Source organism: Aulostomus chinensis, chromosome 4 (genome assembly GCF_037954235.1).
Source record: "Aulostomus chinensis isolate RoL2024-O1b breed Wild chromosome 4, RoL_Achi_v1.0, whole genome shotgun sequence".
Classification (NCBI taxonomy): domain Eukaryota; kingdom Metazoa; phylum Chordata; class Actinopteri; order Syngnathiformes; family Aulostomidae; genus Aulostomus; species Aulostomus chinensis.
The window spans coordinates 28,909,272-28,915,271 of NC_141323.1; the positions used below are offsets into that span (position 1 = coordinate 28,909,272).

The 6,000-nt window shown below is 41.8% G+C and overlaps 1 non-coding gene across 1 annotated transcript; it reads right to left on the minus strand.

Annotated features, from left to right (window-relative positions):
- Positions 1-3,471: 3,471 nt before the first annotated feature.
- On the minus strand, positions 3,472-3,553 carry trnas-gcu (transfer RNA serine (anticodon GCU)). The gene has a single exon. It is a non-coding gene; the product is annotated as a tRNA-Ser (tRNA).
- Between the last annotated feature and the right edge of the window lie 2,447 nt (positions 3,554-6,000).

A 6,000-nucleotide genomic window follows, 5' to 3' on the forward strand; every position in this document is an offset into this window, starting at 1 on the left:
TGATTTTATAGACAATCCAAACGATCTGGTGGCCGCGCCTCTTGTCCGAAGGCTGCTGGGATAGGCTCCACCCCCCCACACAAACCTTGACATATAATCAGTGGAGAAAAGGAAATTTATCGACACTCATGACTGAATCTGTTTTGAGAACTGAACTGGATATAAACTCTGAGAATTCAGGGTAAGGACCAGGAGGGTGGGACACAATAATAGATAGGAGTCAATGTGGAGTCTGGGTTCTTTTCTAGAATGTGACGGCAATGACAGTCCTGCCAAGTGACATCACTGACATAAATGGATGACTTCAGTCACCTGACTGGATGGCTTCAGTCACCTGACTGGATGACTTCAGTCACCTGACTGGATGACTTCAGTCCCATGACTGGATGACTTCAGTCACCTGACTGGATGACAGTGTAGATGCCAATGTAGAGGTTGGGGAAATAGTCTCTGAGAATCCAGCTTGAACCAAAGCCCTCCTTGTTTTTCAAAAACCCAAACAGCGACCATCAGTCTCCCTCCAATCCTGCACTTGGGTTCAATGTTGCTGTTCCATTTTGCAGCAGTAGGTGTCGCTGTGATACCAGGTTCAGTTCAAGATTCCCAACTCCAGCTCATGTTTGTGTCCTCAGTGGCAGGGGAAAATAATGCTTCAGTGGATCAACTCATGTCTGTCCTCACTGCTCCACAGGTCTGTCAAATGTTCTGTAAAATAGTTTGAGCCACAGCAGAGATGCTAGATTAGGAGTTGATGGGAGTTGTTGCAGATACCAGTGTCCAAAGTCCAGCTTGAACCCAGTTTGTGCACTTATTTGTCAAGCTAGCAGAGATTCTTTTCACTGCCAAGCTAAAGTGACTTCTGTCAACAAAGGTAAACACACAAAAGGATATTTCTACTGTCAGTTCAAGATTTTTCTAACTCCTTTTTCATAGCTTGAACCTTCCTCTTGTGTTAGCTTTCTGTTCCCATCTCTTATGTTAACGGTCAGTTTTGACCCACGTCTTCAATCAGCTGTCAAATAAACTAAAAACAATTTTCTATCATCCATGTTGTTTCCCATCTCTTGGTTACCTTGTTAGGCTTCCTTATCCATAGAAATATTGATTGGAATATTTTGTTGTGGGCCTCTGGACCTTTTTTTAGTCAGTAAACCCTCGATTTCAATTAAAAAAATGATAAAATGAACCTCAAGAAAATCATAGAAATAAACAAAAGGTTGTTGTGTTTGCTGACCATTACTGAGGGGTGTTAGAACACATCTCTGACATGGATTGGTTTGATTTATTCTTCATTTTAATATTATTAACTATTGTAACATCCATGGTGTTATGGGTCAGTTTCGACCCTCATATATTTACCTCAAGAAAAAGGAAAAAAAGTCTCTTATTTTCAGCAATAGAACTTTAATACAAACACAAAATGAAAAGCAGAAATGGAGTGACTGCAGGAACAGGAGCTCCATGGAGCTCAAAGGAGTGATCACTCTCAACTTTGAGCAGTGCTGTTCAGAGTTTTCCAACAGGGCTTTGAGAGACCAAGAGTTCCCCAGAGCTGCAAGGAGGAACAAGAAGGAGACTTGGAAAAAGAAGGGAGGGAAACCTGCTGATGTGTCATGAACTTAAGTCACATAAAGTTCTCCATTTATTGAGTTTATATTTTAAAACTTAATTGTGCAGTTCAGTGTTGAACAATAAAGAATGTGTTTATTGGTGATAAAGCATTTCAAGCTTTAAGTAGGAGGAATTGCTTTCTTGATCACCCCTTGACTAAAAACACCTACAAAATAAAACACACCACTGCTGTGGGCACCCACCTCATGGGAGTCAGGCCCCTGGTGGTCATGGCCCCCAGGAGCCGTGGTGGGCGTCCCTGATTTTCATTTCTGAAAGGTGGCAACCTGACAGCAAACAAACCCATCCTCTGAACCAGGAGTCTCAGTTGAAGCTGCATCTGAAACCAAAGACTTTGTATGAATAACTGTCAACCCACATTCTTTGTCTGGACTAAAAGTTAATTAGTTAACAGTTGGCTAAGCTACCTGTGGTCAACTACTGATTAAAAAAAGGTCCAGAGGCCCACAACAAAATTTTCAAATCATCCAGTCATGTGACTGAAGTCATCCAGTCACGTGACTGAAGTCATCCTGTCACGTGACTGAAGCCATCCAGTCATGTGACTGAAGTCATCCATTCATGTGACTGAAGTCATCCATTCATGTGACTGAAGTCATCCATTCATGTCAGTGATGTCACTTGGCAGGACTGTCATTGCCGTCACATTCTAGAAAAGAATGCAGACTCCACATGTGGCTCCCATGATAACTGATGGACCTCTGGTTGGAGGCTGGACGATGATGTTTTCTTGACTTGATGCTCTGACTGTCAGGGTAGATGACAGCTTCTTTCTGCTGCTGCATCTGAGTGGCTATGATTGGAGGTTTTACCTCCCAAGTTTGTCTGGTTCCAGGGGAAATTTTAAAATTCCAGTCCCCAACCTTGGCTGTTCTGAAACTCTTCTCCTGAATCACTCCTGAGCTGCAGCAAGAAAAAATACCAGTGCCCAACCAGATCAACTTCATGGCTGCGAACAGCCTCAGACACTTGATTTCCATCAATCTGGAGCCAAGAAGGCCCTCACCTGTGGTTCTCCTCCAGGAGGGTCCAGGTTCTGCCATTGTGGCTCCTTGTGCCACTGCCAGAGAGTCTCAGCTGCACACTGCAACATTTCAACAGGAGATTTACATTCCTTCAAATGTCCTGACATCTTCTTCCAATGGTTCTGTTCTATCTTTATATTTTAAAATCAATCACACAATGAAAGCTGCCACAGCTGGTTTCAGTGAGAGAACACGCTAAGAGATTTGAAACCAGTAAAATATGCTTTTCTGTGTGCAAACTATTGAGGGGCATGGAAGGATATTTTACCACCAATACAGAACCCAAACTTTAGTCATGTGATGAGATGGTGACTCTGATTATGAAGTTAATGGACAAAATGTGAATTGAAAGAAAATACATTAAAAAAATACTAAATAAACAAATAAATAAAAGAAGCAGCACAAATTACATTTTTCTACACAAATTTACTGGTATTTGACTGCATTTTTGGTTCATGAGTAGATGAAAGTGTATCACATATATATTATATACATGTGATACATGCACGTGGCTTTGGACAAAAAGCTTCAAGAAATTGTAGAATTATTTAAATGTACCAAGTGGACTGTTTAGGGTTTCTTGAAGATGCTTCAGCTCTCATCAAAGAGGCGTCTTCAGTTTTCTTCACTGATGGGAGGATTTATAGCTCTGTGGGGGCAGGACCTTCTACAGAGGTGATTGACACATGTGAGCTCTGGGTGTCTGAGTTGTTTTGGTCAGGTTGTGAAAGGGGAGTTGACTCAACTGGTATCTGTGTCAGTTAAGACCCTCACAGTAATTCCATAATCTAAGAGTAGAAACCAGAGTCGCTCACGACGAGGATGGGATTCGAACCCATGCCTGCAGAGCACAATGGATTAGCAGTCCATTGCCTTAACCACTCGGCCACCTCGTCTGCTGACAGCAACCCTGAGCTTTTAAACACCTGAACTCTTTGGAGCCTATTTGTCAGCAATGGACCCAGCAGGAGCCACTGAACACAACTCTGACATAATCAGGCTTCTTCCCAGCAGCATCGTGCTGCAGAAGGCAGAATACAGACCATCGACACATCATCAGAGTGAACACCAGCTGATGTTTACAAGTTTAATTCACCTTTTACTACAAAATGACATCCAAGCTCAGATTCTCTTGTCCTGATTGAACAAGTAAATGTTTAAGAAGATGAGAGTACCAGACTTTTTCATCCAAGGAAACAAGCATCCTATCACTGTCCTATGCAGAGTTTCTTTAAAAGAAAGTGAGACAACCTCAAGATTTTCTGTTTCCTCTTGTTGGATTTTGCCACAGAGAATCACAGACAATCAAAAGGTTGTTGGACTTTAATGTTGGAGGACTGAACAAGTCATGACATCATCAGTTTTACCTTCACAGGTGCTTCATTTACTTTACTTTCAATTTTACAGAGGTAGAACCTGAAATCAAAGCTGTCCATCAAAAGAAGTGAAAGCTTCCCAGGTTGTGATGTTCTTGTCTACAAACTCTGTCTTGTATGGAGCTTCAATCTTTAATAAAAAGAATAAAAAGAAGATAACATTTGTTGTGATTTGGCGCTTTAAAAATAAAACTTACGACTTACATGGAAACTGTCTGGGGGGGGGGTGGAGCCTCCATCAGGTATGTGTTTGATGTCTGAATTCTGTCTCTGATGTCTGAATTCTGTCTTTGATCTCTGGGTTCTGAGCATTGATCTCCTGCTTCAGTCTTTGATCTCTGACTGATCCTAAACTAATCAAAGGATCACATCAGCATATTGGTCCAGTCTACAGATGGTGATTTTACCTATTTGAAGCCTTATTTTGTGTTTGATGGACATTTTTAAAATCATTAATGACTTTTTGACTGAACATCCTGGACACTGTGGTGCCTGATGAGAAGACAACTTGGGTACAAAGTTGAAGAGGAGGGTTTTTGGAGAAGGGATATTTTTGCAGTGTTCCAAGTCAATAATAACTGTGGCAAAATGTCATCATTTTTCAAAATGTCCTCACTAAGATGGTTTGTAATTCTGTCTCTCCCTCATCCTCAGCTTCTACAGCCCTTTAAAGAAAACCTTTGACTCGTGGATCTAAAAAGATCAGATGTTGTCTCCTCCAGAACATCAACACTTTAACGTTGCTGGCAGGACTCCAACCTGAGCAGGGAGACCCCAATGGATTTCTAGTCCATCGCCTTCACCACTCGGCCACAACAACCACATTCACACACACATTTGTAAAAGATTCACATTGACACAATTCTTTAAAATTGTGTCACAAGCCCATTTGTGTGAGGTCCTATTTTCTCTTTTTCAGCATTCCTTTGTTTCCAGGTCTCTAATAAGTGCAGAATTACAAAGACAAGCAAGCTTGATCCATCCTGGGCCGGTGATATGAGCCATTGACCACTGGCCAGAGACCCTGGCACAGACGTTGGGGGTGGTGATAGAGAGCATTTCTACAATTATATTATACATTTATAGAATTCTACAATCCTACAATTTCATTGAGCAGACACTTTTGTCCAAAGCCACTTGCATATTTTTTTGGTGAGTTTGGCTCCTGAGCTCAAGACAGCTGTGACTCATAAAGGACAGCTTCAAATGCAGCTGTGAAGCCTCATTGTCAGCTGGGAGGAACGACAGGTGTCTCCCTCTAGTGGCTCCTCACAGCAACACGAGCCTCATTTCATACACATGCATCCACCACCTCACTACCAAAGGCCAGTTGGGCCTCGACAGACAGGTGAGTTTCAAGTGTTGGACAAAGGTCTTTAAGATGTTCTTATTAATTCTATAACATCTGAGATTAAACTCTATGGAATTACAACCAACAAGCAGTCAAACACCTGATCAGATGCTCCTTCATGAGGCTGAGAAGAATCAATCTAAACTGGGATGAAGAAAATTAATTGAGAAGAGAAACCTACTGATTGGATGACATGGACCCACTTGATCCATGTCAGCCTTGTTGGAGCAGAAAGAGGTGGATCAGAGGAATCAGTGGATCAAGACTCAGGTGTCAGATGAAGAATCTCTTTATTCACAATTGAGTCAGAGAAATCTTCCAACGTGAACGTGACAGACCATTTTATACCAAAGACAGGCTGTGTGTGTGTGTGTGTGTGTGTGTGTGTGTGTGTGTGTGTGTGTGTGTGTGTGTGTGTGTGTGTGTGTGTGTCCCTACTGACTGTCTGGGTGACTCACTAAATTCATAACTGAAGTGATTATTTAATTAATAAACAGAACATTTGTCCAAAAGTCATGATCAAATTCATGTAAAATCTGAGCAACGAGGGTTTGAAAATGTTCAAATGAGCCAAAACAATGTCCTGGGATCCAACCAGGGACCTTTAGATCCACAC